A 12,684-nucleotide genomic window follows, 5' to 3' on the forward strand; every position below is an offset into this window, starting at 1 on the left:
AAAATATCCTAATATTTTTTCGAAATGGATCCATTTTATTGTTTTGAATATGTAATATAAAGAGCTTTGCCTTTAACGCGGCATTCCTTTTGCTTTATACTAAAATTTACGAATTATATAAAAAAAACCTTCACATCAAGGAAATCGGGTACAATTAAAATACTTTTAATTTTGGCTCAGAGCTGGTTTGACTTACAAAAGCCTAATTTACTACAATATTCATTAATATGCCATCTATTTTTTAAATTATATATATTTATACTAAAACTGTTATCATTACTTTTTAATTTTTGAAGACAGAACAGGTTAGGTTTAAAGGAATCGCTACTCTCGTGTTGAATTGAAATTTTAATTAACTTACAATTTAGTAGTCATCAGTTTTTGATGAGGTTGCGTGTAGTGAATAATATATAAGCTACAGTGTTATAATATATTAACTCCCACAATACGTCTCAGCTCTCACATTGGGAAAAAAAAGAATCAAAGAAATCACAAAGAAAAATAAAGAAAAAACTTTAAAAAAAAAAATTAATTAAATTCACTAAACCTCGTTTAAATATTGCCAAAAAAATACGCATAATACTTAAACAAAGTTTTTTTGAAAATGAATAATATAATCAGATTCAATGTTTCAAAAGCATACTAAAAAGTGTTGGCGATGCAATGTAGATTTGAAGGATTATAATAAATATCAGAGTTTATGATATATCCGTTCCCATGAATAAAAACTAATTCTTTCAAACCGTGGAATTACTCATTTTAAATGTATTATATCCAGATTCAGATGTTACAAAACTCTTAAGTTCCTTAATTGGCGAGCTCTCAATTTCGTTAAAATTATATCAACTGACTACAGATAATTTAAATGATATAAGTTAAAGCAAAATCAATCAAAAACTTACTGCATCATAACAAAAATATTGCTGGAACAAAAAGTTACATCTATCTCTCATAAACAGTAGTTTTAAGGGTGCCAGGCTTTTTTTTCATCGTTCATAGGTATTTTCATTAATAATAATAGTGGTGCCTTTAATTTATTATTTTCTTGAGTTTACTTATTTTTTATTTACATATGCTCTTCTCTTTTATATTATTAATTAATCCACATACTAGCGAAATAAAGTTAACTTTATTATTTTCTAATAAAATTTGGAAAAATCATAACTTTAAGTTCTGTGTTACTTTCAAATATAAAAAAGTTATTTCAAAATGTTAAGTTTCGTTAAAAAAACGATAATGTGAATTTTAGTTTTGATTATTATATTTATCAGAGAAAAGTTCCGATGGCTTCAATAAATTTAGGTGCAGGTATTGGACTAATAGATTTCTCTACGTAATATTGATTTAATTGCTACATAATTTTACTCTGCAGTGACGTCATCACTACGATAACATACTACATACAAAGTGTAAAACATTCGGGGAAACATCGTTATCAGAGTTTTTGTATTATTATAGATATACCAATCGAACTCGGCAAATATGTAAATTCAATTATAACTATTAATAGCCTACTTTGTTAATAATTTTATTTATTGCAGTAACAAACCTTATGCATAAAATGAGTAGTGTAAGTAAAAAAAAAAGTTCGTCAATATTCAGAAGAATATTTAAAATCTGGATTCATCCCTCCTATACATGATGAACAGTCACCTTTCTGCCTCTGCCTGTTATGCCAACAATGTTTGACCAACGAATCAATGAAACCAGGTCGTCTTGAGTTGCATTTGAATACGAAACATAGTGTGTCTGTAAATTCAGATTTAAATTACTTTAAGTCGTTAAAGGAGAAGTTTACAAAAAGATCAACAATAAAGTCTCTGTTTACTAAGCAAACTGTTGGGGTCGGCTCTACTCTTGAGGCTAGTTATGAGATATCTTTACTCATTGCTAAATAGTGGAAAAAAATCATACTATAGGAGAGGATTTAATAAAACCATCAATATCAGTATTGCTCAAAACAGTCATGGAAAAAGATGACAACGTTGTTAAAGCCATGCCACTCAGTAACAATACTGTTACTAGTAGAAGAATAGATGAAATGGGCGAAGATATTGAAACACAACTTGTCGAAAAGTTAAAATCTACAAATTTCTCTAACTATGCTATTTTGCAAATCATTAGAAACCACCACTTTTGCTGCTGATATATATGATAAACTAACTAATTATTTATTCGTCAATAATATACCAATGGAAAACATAATATCTTGTGCGACAGGTTATAATGGGCAATAAAAAGTCTGCCTTAAATTGATGAAAGATGAGAATCCAGAAATGATTCTTGTGCATTGTGTTATTGATAGAGAGAACTTAGTGGGCAAAAAAATTACTCCTCTTCTTAATGAGGTACTAGGCTCAGTTATAAAATGTATTAATTCTATCAAAGCTAATACAAAATGTGAGCGTCTATTCAAGCAATTTTGTGAAAATGAAAATGCAGAGACTATGTGAGAAAGGGGGCTTTCAAAGGGGAATTACTTGAAAAGATTCATCGTTTTATATGATATTCTCAGTGTGTTTTTAAGTGACAAGCCTGTAATGCTAACCGTTGAAGGTAAATCATTTTCTGAGTTATTTGACAGATATTTTTGAGAAATTGAATATGTTGAATCAAATCAAGGATCAAATAAAACTCATGTGGATACAAAGATATTTGGTTTTGTTACATTTATTGAAGTATATCAAGAAAACATTTCTCACAAATTGTTTGACCAGTTTCATTGGCTAAAAAAATGTGAAATTCCAACATGGGTGATGCAGCCAATGATAGTGAATATATCTGATGTCTCGATACAGTACCAAGAAGAACTCTTGGAAAATGCAGAATGACGAGTCAGTTAAAACTTTATTTAATATAAAAGGAGAGATAACATGGCTTTGTTATGAGACAGAGACCAAATACTCATATTCAACCAACTTTACAAGAAAAATTGTTGTTACCCTTTCCATGTTCATAATTAGCTGAATGTGGCTTTAGTGTTGTCAATGATTGGCTATTGAAAAAAGAAATCAACTGGATATTACTAAACGAGGAGGTTTGAGAATTAAGTTGACTAAATGGGAGCTTGATATAAAATCTCTCTGTCGTAGACATGATGCACAAGGATCTCACTAACCTACATCTTTAGGTGGGCTCAATTTTTATTTTTTATTAGTTCAATGATTAAAATGATCAAAGTATTACAGAATACATTTCTGTCCAATATTTCTACTTCTGATTTCAGTTCTTTATTATATGTTTGGAATCTTTATTTATTTAACTGTTCTATCGTTTTATATTTTTCTCTTCATGGATGCTTCTTTAGAGATAAGTTAATGGTTTTTTTAAGCCTCTCTACCGTGAATAACAGTTAATTTTTAAACACCGTAAATCAAATATCCCGGGGCATCCACATATCAGAAATGCATTGGTGGGGCATGGGTTAAGATCGGTTGGGAACCACTGGGCTAGGAAGTCCATAAATCAATTACTGTTGACTAAGATTCAATGCAAATGAATCACTTGTTTAGATTGAATATGTTCAAGTTCTTATATACATGGTCAATTCCTGACTGACATGCTTATATTCCAAGGTCATTTTTATGTTTTTAATTTAATGTAAATCAAATGTGATTTGGATTATTTATTTGATATTATTTATTACTAAGTATGTTTATCAAGATTTTTGTATCATTTCATACAAGTTGGTTTTTCCTCGCCAAAGTTTTAGAAACAAATAAAAAAATGAATAATTAGAAAATATATCAACTCAAAACGTATTGATATTAACAGTATTGTTTTTAATTCGAAATCCAACATTTTCTCTTTTTTAATCATTTTAATCTATCCGAACTAACTTGTTTAATTTATATATGCATTAATACGATATCATAATTACCATATAAGCAATACTTTATAAAAAGATACATTTAGTAGTATTTGAATATTTTATAGATATTTCTTTTTATAAAGTATTCCCATATATTGAAGGGCATACCTACAAAATAATAACTATTTTCCTGGTTTCATCTTTAAAAATTGGTGCAATATGAAAAAGTTATATGTTATTGCAGCATAAATCATCATTAAACATATTTTTTCCCGGCAAAGTGTCTGTTCGGCAAAATGGCATCCGGCAAAGTGACTTTCATCTAGATTTTAATAAATGTTTTCTATGATTTCCTATAATTTTTTTACTTTAAAGATAAATATGAAAAGAGGAGATGGAAGGGTGAGAGAGATTTGTTATTCTTTATCAATTAGATATTGTATGTTAATAGTTTATTAATTTAAAAACAAATATTTATGCACAATTTAAAAACTAAATACTTTTTTTATCAATTAGTTTAAATCATGAATTACAGCTATAAAATATAATTTTAAAGAGTATTCAATTTGTTTGAGGATCATTCATATGTAACGATTAAGGTGTACTAAAGTGGGAACTTCCAAATTGCTTAAATAACTGATTCAATGTTGGAATGCCTAAAAATCTCAAAGAAGTACTCGTAGATTTGAAGGGAATTAAAGGAAGCGGACCATCTTACATGTAAAACGACATTGTATGTACGTTTTTTTTAATATCTAAGGGAAAAAATAATTTTGTTTATCGTTGATAATAAATATTATGTCAGAACCCATTAGTCCCTATTTTTATGTTCTTCAGAGCTCTATCCAAGAGTATAATTAGGTAGGTATTATCGAGGGAGTACAAAAAAATAGACTAACCAAAGGAAAAGATTGAAAAAACTTAAGTTTGGATTAAACATGAAATATGTGATTCCTTGAGTCATCTTGGAATATTCTTTAATCTTCTCCCAGCCAGATAGTAAAAATTAGATTTGACAGACTTCATGTCGGGTCAGATATGAAACTTGTCGAGCCATCTTGGGGAATTATATTAAATTTTTTTTTTTTTTTGAGATTCATAAATAATAATAATCAAACGCTTTACATATGTATTATTAAGATATTTAAATTTTAAATAATATGTTAGTCTCCAGAATCTTCTGTTCCTCCAATAAGTTCATCTGTTACTGAAGATAATCTAATGTAACCCATTTCTCCTCAAAGTGCGAGTTCTATAACTTTGTGCTTGGATACATTACAATTAATCGTTCACCAATCTACATTTAAGTAGGTGTTTGAGCATCAATCACACTCATAATACACACTCTGACTAACTGTAGAGAGAAAGTAACAAGGCAAATGAAAATACAAGAGTCAGAATAGAGTATAATCTTTTTTCAGGTTCCATGGCATTATAATACTATTTCAAACCAAAATATTCACCATGATAAAAAATAAATATCACCAAAGAGGCTTTACTCCCCCTTTTTCAACATTTTGTCATTACTGAGATACATGATTCTTAAGAATTTAATGTATTGGGATCTCCCATCAACAACATTCCTTTTCTTAAAATAAAGCAGACTTTATGACAAAGAAAATTACTTGCTAAGAACGGAAATTATAACAAGAAGGAAATTAAATAATAAAGGCTGAAGTAAATGTTTACTATTATTAATTAGCTGTAGTTATCAAATAACCTCCTATCCTTAAAAGAGAAAAATATAAGGAGTCCTTCAAAATTGTACATATAATTAGAGTTAGAGACCTAGATATAATTTTTAAGCGAGGGAGGTATGGGATATTCACTTCTAAAAAGGTTGATTTAGGTGCAAAAGAGTCATTTTTTCCTACCTTAAGGAACCACATAGTTATGAACTAGGTAGATTGCAAACTCGATTTGAAGAAATTTACTTTAACATTTGTAATGAATAAATATTGAAGGGAATCAAAAAAATGGTATACAATATTAATTTATTGAAGATATCAATTACAAAAATGATGGATTTGGAGAAAAAAATGATCGGATGGCTCCAAATTAGAACAAGACTAATATGAATTTATTTATATTTGGGCTTTAAAAACAGATAAATCCCAAATTAATTGGTTGACCTTTTTTCTCTAAACTCACCTTCAAATAATTTCAAAAAAATATTATCTCAAAAGCCCAAATATGACATTAGTGTATTGGTCCCAAAATTTTGATATTTTGTCGGTTTCTATCCAAAACATTTGAGGACGCATAGAAAAATCTATTATAGATTATCTCTTCATATATATCCTCCATAGATGTCATCATGTAACAATCCTCTATAATTTTAAAGGACCTAATTAAAAACTTGAATTAGGCCTAATTTAAGAACAACTTACTTGTATTAAATATACTTTAAGCTTTACTCAACTGTTTCAAATAGTAAATTGACATACTTTACTATAATGTTGAATAAAATAATAGCTCATAGAGTTACTGTATCAGATACTCTCTTATACATGCTTCTGATGATGGATAATATTTTATTAAATTGAGAATAAATTATTTTCATGGGGTGCTGCTCATCGTATTTTATGGTATGGAACACTAACCTATGAGACGAACACTACCATAGATGTAATTAATCAAAACGTAGCGAAGAAACATTTCTTCAGCAATACAAAAGAATCCCAGCTGCCTAGAAAGTATTTGTGAAGGGTAAATTTTGGGTTTCCACTTTTTAGGGCTACTATAAACCAAATTCCTCCTTCAATATGCCGTTTGAAAATGTTATAATTAAGTAATTTTAAGATTAATGCTATGTGGAAATTATTTAAATTTTTTAGGTCTCTCGAAACCTTGGGATAAAAAAAATAGAACGATCCCTACTATTTATTTAGGACGACAAAAATTTTTACTGTGCAGTTTCAAATCTCCGCTGGTCTTAATTTTTTAATGTTCCATGTAAGAACTGTGGAAAAACTTTTAACTCCTCTTTACACACTTCGTGGATTTGATTTGTGTTCGAATTCTAATATGCTTCCTTAAACATGAGGGGACTAGATAACCCAGAATCAAAATTCAGAATAACACTAGTTTTGTTGTGGCTTTCTAAACAAAAGGGATCGCAGGGAAAGACTAAGGCAATGGAATTAGCGTTAATGAAGGGCAATGAATTACGAATTATAAGCCCTTAGCTGCTCAACAGATCAGAGCTGTTATCATTTCAGCTATTGCAAGGTATGCTGTCTTTTCTTTGATGGTTCCAGATACCTCTGGATCTGGATCGAAATATTAAGATTACATTATTAGGCACTCGATGTCAGCAAAAACATTTAGACTCCTAAAAGTTGGTTAAAAGATCTTACAAAGCTTTTGAAAGAAATATTCCTTTTATGTAGACTGTTGGTACTCTTAATGGCGAATACCTTTTTATATCTTATTCTTATTTACTCTTGTTTCGGTTTTTGTTATATGTTTGTATGTGTGATCCAAATTCTGTATGTTACGAATGTGTAAAATGATTAGGTAGGTTTTTTAGGAAAGGAATAATTATAAACTAAAATGTTTATTTATGTTATTTTTTAACATGATCATTTTTCTTCCATTTATTTCATATGTAATTTGTGCATATAAAATAGAAACTTAAATAAATAAATCAAAATACCATTCAGTTGGCATTTGTTGAGGACCAGTAACCCGGACGAGGCTGGACGGGTTGTGGAACAGGAACATTTTCAGATATCATATTAAAGACCGATGCAACCTTTCTAATAATATTTAAATTGATGTCACATCAGGGATCAAGAAAATTTATCAAGAGAGACAGCGCCTTCAAAATGGCCGTGTGTCCACATTTTCAATACTTTAGTCATGAAAAATTTTAAATCTAATTTTTAAGGCAAACAAAAATTGGATTTAATTGTTTATTGTACACCTTGATCTTACTTTGAGTTAAAAAAAAAAATATATATAGTAAATAATCGTCGACTTCAACTAATTATTGTGGTAAAGCAAAAGTGTCGGTCCCAAAGATCTGACATCCACTCCCATATTAAATCTTGGGAATTGGCTAATGACGTGATCATCAATATATCCTGAGCATCAAGAAAGCATTGTTTATATGAGTAATAATATATATATTATGAACAACAGCATGCAAATAATTAAAGCCTTACTAAAGTAATTCTATGGGGCATGAGGAAACTAAAAAATATTTATTCACCGCAAGGTGATGAGATAGTCTGTAGCTAGTTTAAAAAGATAGTGCATACTCAGTAGAATTTTCACTGCCCCTCTATGAGAATAACAAAAACTCATTGAGGTAGTTGTATTGTTTTGTTGCAAGGTGGCGCCATTTTCTGTTGCTTTGCTTAAAAAATAATATGACTAAACAACGCTCATGCCCCATTGTTGATCTGAGGTACATTAATATTAATGACCGAAAATCTACCACGTATTTGGAACAAATTGAAGGACTGATAACATGACAAAGCCAATTTTAAAGCCCTTATTAAGGATTAATAACCCCTAACTCTCTCTCTTGTTCATTTAAATTGACTTCCCCTTCTTAAAAATAAGAAAAGATGAAATAACGCCCTCCGTCACCGCTTGAAGTGAGAATGACCACAGTATCTGTATTAAAAATCTTGACCAAATTGAGAGTATATTTTTATTGTAAGAATATGTAAAATGTACATTGAACAATTGCAATTTAAAAGCCTTCACTTTCTGTTTATGCTTTTACATATGTAATATGAATATTTGTATGGTCCAATAATATAATACATTTTCACTAGTAAATACACCATAATATAAAGGGGGGTACCCCTTATTCCCATTGCACGCCATAAATATACAACGCTTCTGCTTTTTAACGTTTTTTCTTCTTCATTCAAGTACACTTCTCTTCTGTGTGATTTTTTTTTTTTTTTTTTGCTTCTACGCTTTCCAGACGTTTTTTTTTTTTTTTGGAATGTATATAATTATTTCTTTTTACTACCTCTCAGTTGTATTCTACTATTCAGCTCCGGTGGTTGTGCTTTTCTATTCAAAACTGTACAAATTTCATCATCATTTTAAATAAAAATAGATAGCTCCAAATATTTAAAAATGATTTGACTTGCATGAAGTTTGCTCTTAGAATTTCTCCCTTCTCTTTATTCATTTAAGTTTCTTTCTCAGTATAATCATCCGAAACGAATGCTCACTAAAACGTAAGACATAATTTTTGCTTTCTAAAAATATTTTATCACATTAAATGGTTTTTTAAGTGTGTATTTGTGTTTTTAATTCATAAATATTTTTCTAATTGACTATTGAAAGTTACAAATATGCCATTCATATTAACAGAAATTACACTGGATGCCTATATTTATACTAGTCAATAAAAATGTTGAGTGTATTTAATTTTTAGTATGCTTAGTTTCTAAAACAAAAATGCTAGCCCAAAGAAAGTTATAAAAAATGTTACATGCATAGGACAGTGCAATTTTATTTGCACAGGCATTTATTTTATTCAATATGGGTTTATTCTACTAAAGAAAGAACAATCTTTTGATTTATTTTTGGGATAGTTTATAATATGCAATATGACTAAAGTTTTAATTTATAGCTTGGTAAAAAGTATTTTTTTGATAAAAATATATTAAATACATACATAATTACTTTATGTATTTAAAAAAAAAAAACTTTATGAGAGTGATTTTTAACTATTCCCTCATTACAAAGCAGATATATAATGCTTTTCAATTATCTTACAGCATATTATATAGGTTCAAACCAATGTTTTATTGATTGTTTATCTATTATACGTGATGTACCGTGGCGCGAAAGGGAAGAATCCCAGTTGAGGGACACTGTTTTATGTGTTTAAATTTCCAATATTAATATTTCAGACTGAAGTGAGCAAGACATAACAAAATTTCAAATTACTTATTTATTTATTTTAAATGAATTTAAATCAATTAAATACTATTTTAAAACTCATTGATACAAAAACTTTATTGATTTAGTTTTGAAAATTCCAAAACTCATTTTTTTTTTTTAAATTTTACAAAGATACACTCATTTAACAACAAAAGTCATTTTAACTGAAATAAAAGGGTTTCATATTATTAAAAAAACTACCTCTGCTTCGTACAATAATATATATCTATAATTTTAATAATTTTTATGTACATATATCATATAAAATTTTGCAAACTTTGTTAAAAAATGGCGAAATACAAATCATATTTGACTTTTTTATTTATCTACAGAGATAGACAATATATATTTATAAAACTTCTAATATAATTAGTTTAAATGGCTGGAAATGTGCAAATCAATATATTTAATGTCTTTTACTTAAAATAAATTATGATTTTGTTGACAAAATACTCATTTTGCTTTTAGTAGAGAAAATTCGTTGGAAAGACTATTGAATAGAGAGGAAGAGCGACCTGCATAGACTATATTTTCAATTATTTTTTCCTTAAAAAAATATTAATCTCAATTTATCAAAATTGAAGAAAATATTTTTAATTATAATATTTGTTTATAACATTTTTTGCTAATCTTATTAGTAATAGTTAATAATATAGTTACTTAAATAATATTATTTTTTGCAAAAAAAAAAATTAATGTATAAATATTTGATATACCTAGTAAAATTAAATTACTTATTGTACTGATATATTTTTTTACAATAATTAAAATGGAGGATATGGTGATCAGTTGACCACATATATGGGATCATCTAATCTTGTGGTACACATTTTACTTATTCTTCAACAGTAACAATAAAAGTAGGGATATTGTGAGGACATTTGTTTAACAAATCATCTTAATATTAGTTTTTGGCACAACTTTCAAAGTACATATATATGTGAGCCATTGGCTCTAATATTTGCCTCTCTACGAGACCTTAATCCCTTGTATACCTTGACTTTGAAATCGGACTCGAGCTTGGTCCAATCCTTCTTTATGGAAGCCTCTAGAGACTGGGCACTCCTGTCAGTAGTAGAACACACCTTCTCTCCAGTTGAACCTAGATGGAGTGGTCCAAGAGGTTCACTTATAAAGATGCCACATTTTAAGGTCCCAAAAGTCCGAAAAGTTGTCTCTCGGGAAGGCCTTGGCCTTATTGACGCGATGACACAGAGTTCCGTCTTGAGTGATAAAAAAGTTGTCTCCAAACTTTTCTCTGGCCCAAGGAAGCACTTCTTATTAAGAAGTTCAATGTCTGAGTCTACTTTGAGCCGTTCCTTCTTCTCCACAAAAATAGGAGGGTAGACACTACAACAGCTGGATTTTTTGTTCTGAAGACATGTCTCTCTGAAGCTGAGACATTCTATGAATGTTCGGTTGTAATTATTGATAGTGGCATGAACGGTGAAAATTTTACATCAGAAAAGAGAAACTTTGCCTGAATTCGCTTGCACTGAGAAAATTTAGAATAATTTTTTCTCTTTCCAACTGTCTCACTTTGCTCTGAATTTACACATGTGTAATTCCGGATTAAAAATAATAAAATATTTACCACTAGATAAAATCAACCCTGTTGATCAATATTACATAATAACTCAATAGTTTCTTTATAAAATACCAATTAAACTTTTGGTTAAAGGAAGAGAGAAAAAACATATTTTTTTCCTTTGAATATAAAAGCCTTACATTTGATAAGGGTTAGTTCTTTTTTGACTTCTATTGCATCAATAGAGTAAACATAAATTAAATGTTATTAGTTCATTTCATTAAATCAGTTTTGTAAATCAATAATTAACAATATGCGAAAATATATGATATACTAACGGAACCTGCTGACTGCTAAATTATTTTTTAAATTTTAAGGTGGAAGAGGCAATTTGTCAATGCATATTGTGTTACACATGCTGGTCTTTCCAAAACTGTTTATTTAAATATACCAATTCAACCTGATTTTTAGACATAAGAATATGAACTTCGAGTTGTATGAAACAATAGACTAGAAAACATTTATTTGATGATAGAATCCACTGTTTTTGCATAAATTCTCGTCCAAAAAAGTTACATGCCTAAATATTTCACCATAGATGATTATAGCAAAAAATGGAAAAGGTAAAATGTAGTCATTTAGTGTGTAAAAATTAACTTTTTTTCTTAAATTGTTGAATTTGTTTTTACAATGGGCGGTTTGTTATTTAACTTTTTGAATTTCTTATGATTTCTTGGATTTATATTTTTTTTTTACAAAAAACAACGCTTGGTACAAAATTATAATATTGTAACTATTATTCTATAATTATAATTATTAATTAGATGAGAGGGCAGTACTAAGTGCTTATCAATGAGTGTAGAAGTGCAGTTTGTTATTCAAAATTTAAAGATATTGCTTCAGTTGCTGGAAAAAAACTTGATTATTCTACATCAAATTCAGGAAAATAAAAGAAAAAGGTATAAAAGGATTACTTGAACCCTCAATCGATTGATTCGTAAGAGACAGAAGAAAAGTATAAGTAGGTTTTGGATTGTTACAAGTTTGTGGCGGTATAACATAATTAACGGTGTAAACAGGGAAGATAAATGATATTCTAATTTTCGTATGTCCAGAGCTTCACTATTGACATTCACAGAAGAACTTCGTCTTCATATAGTGGGCCAAAATACGAATATGAGAAGAGCTACTTGTCCAAATAAGAAGGTTGGTTGTACTCTCTACTACTTCAGTGATGAAGGAGGTTACGAAAGACTTTGAATTCTTTTGGACTTTCGCTTCAAGTTGTATCTGTGATTGTTAGGGAGACGGGTCGAGCAATTGCAATTCATCTTGGTCCAAAATATCTAAAATTACCCGTGACGAAACCTGAGGATCTTATTTCTGGATTTTACCATGTACATGGAATGCCACAATGCTTAAGAGC

At 29.0% G+C, this 12,684-nt stretch overlaps 1 protein-coding gene and 1 long non-coding RNA gene across 8 annotated transcripts in view; both read left to right on the forward strand.

Annotated features, from left to right (window-relative positions):
- The window catches only part of LOC121115955 (uncharacterized), a 285,728-nt gene that overhangs the window by 33,250 nt on the left and 239,794 nt on the right, over positions 1 to 12,684 (forward strand). For 3 of the 7 annotated variants that reach the window (XM_040710142.2, XM_071887925.1, XM_071887920.1), the window contains exon 1: positions 8,810 to 9,018. The exons of 1 other annotated variant lie outside the window; for it this stretch is intronic. The gene's annotated coding sequence lies outside the window, so the exon portion shown is untranslated. Of the gene's footprint in view, positions 1 to 8,808; positions 9,019 to 12,684 lie in introns of those variants that run through there. 3 more of the 7 variants (XM_071887923.1, XM_071887921.1, XM_071887924.1) reach the window with 2 other exon arrangements.
- Positions 1,374 to 3,744, forward strand: LOC139905075 (uncharacterized). The gene is made up of 2 exons (XR_011779551.1): positions 1,374 to 1,484; positions 1,542 to 3,744. It is a non-coding gene; the product is annotated as an uncharacterized lncRNA (long non-coding RNA).

Source organism: Lepeophtheirus salmonis, chromosome 4 (assembly GCF_016086655.4).
Source record: "Lepeophtheirus salmonis chromosome 4, UVic_Lsal_1.4, whole genome shotgun sequence".
NCBI lineage: Eukaryota > Metazoa > Arthropoda > Copepoda > Siphonostomatoida > Caligidae > Lepeophtheirus > Lepeophtheirus salmonis.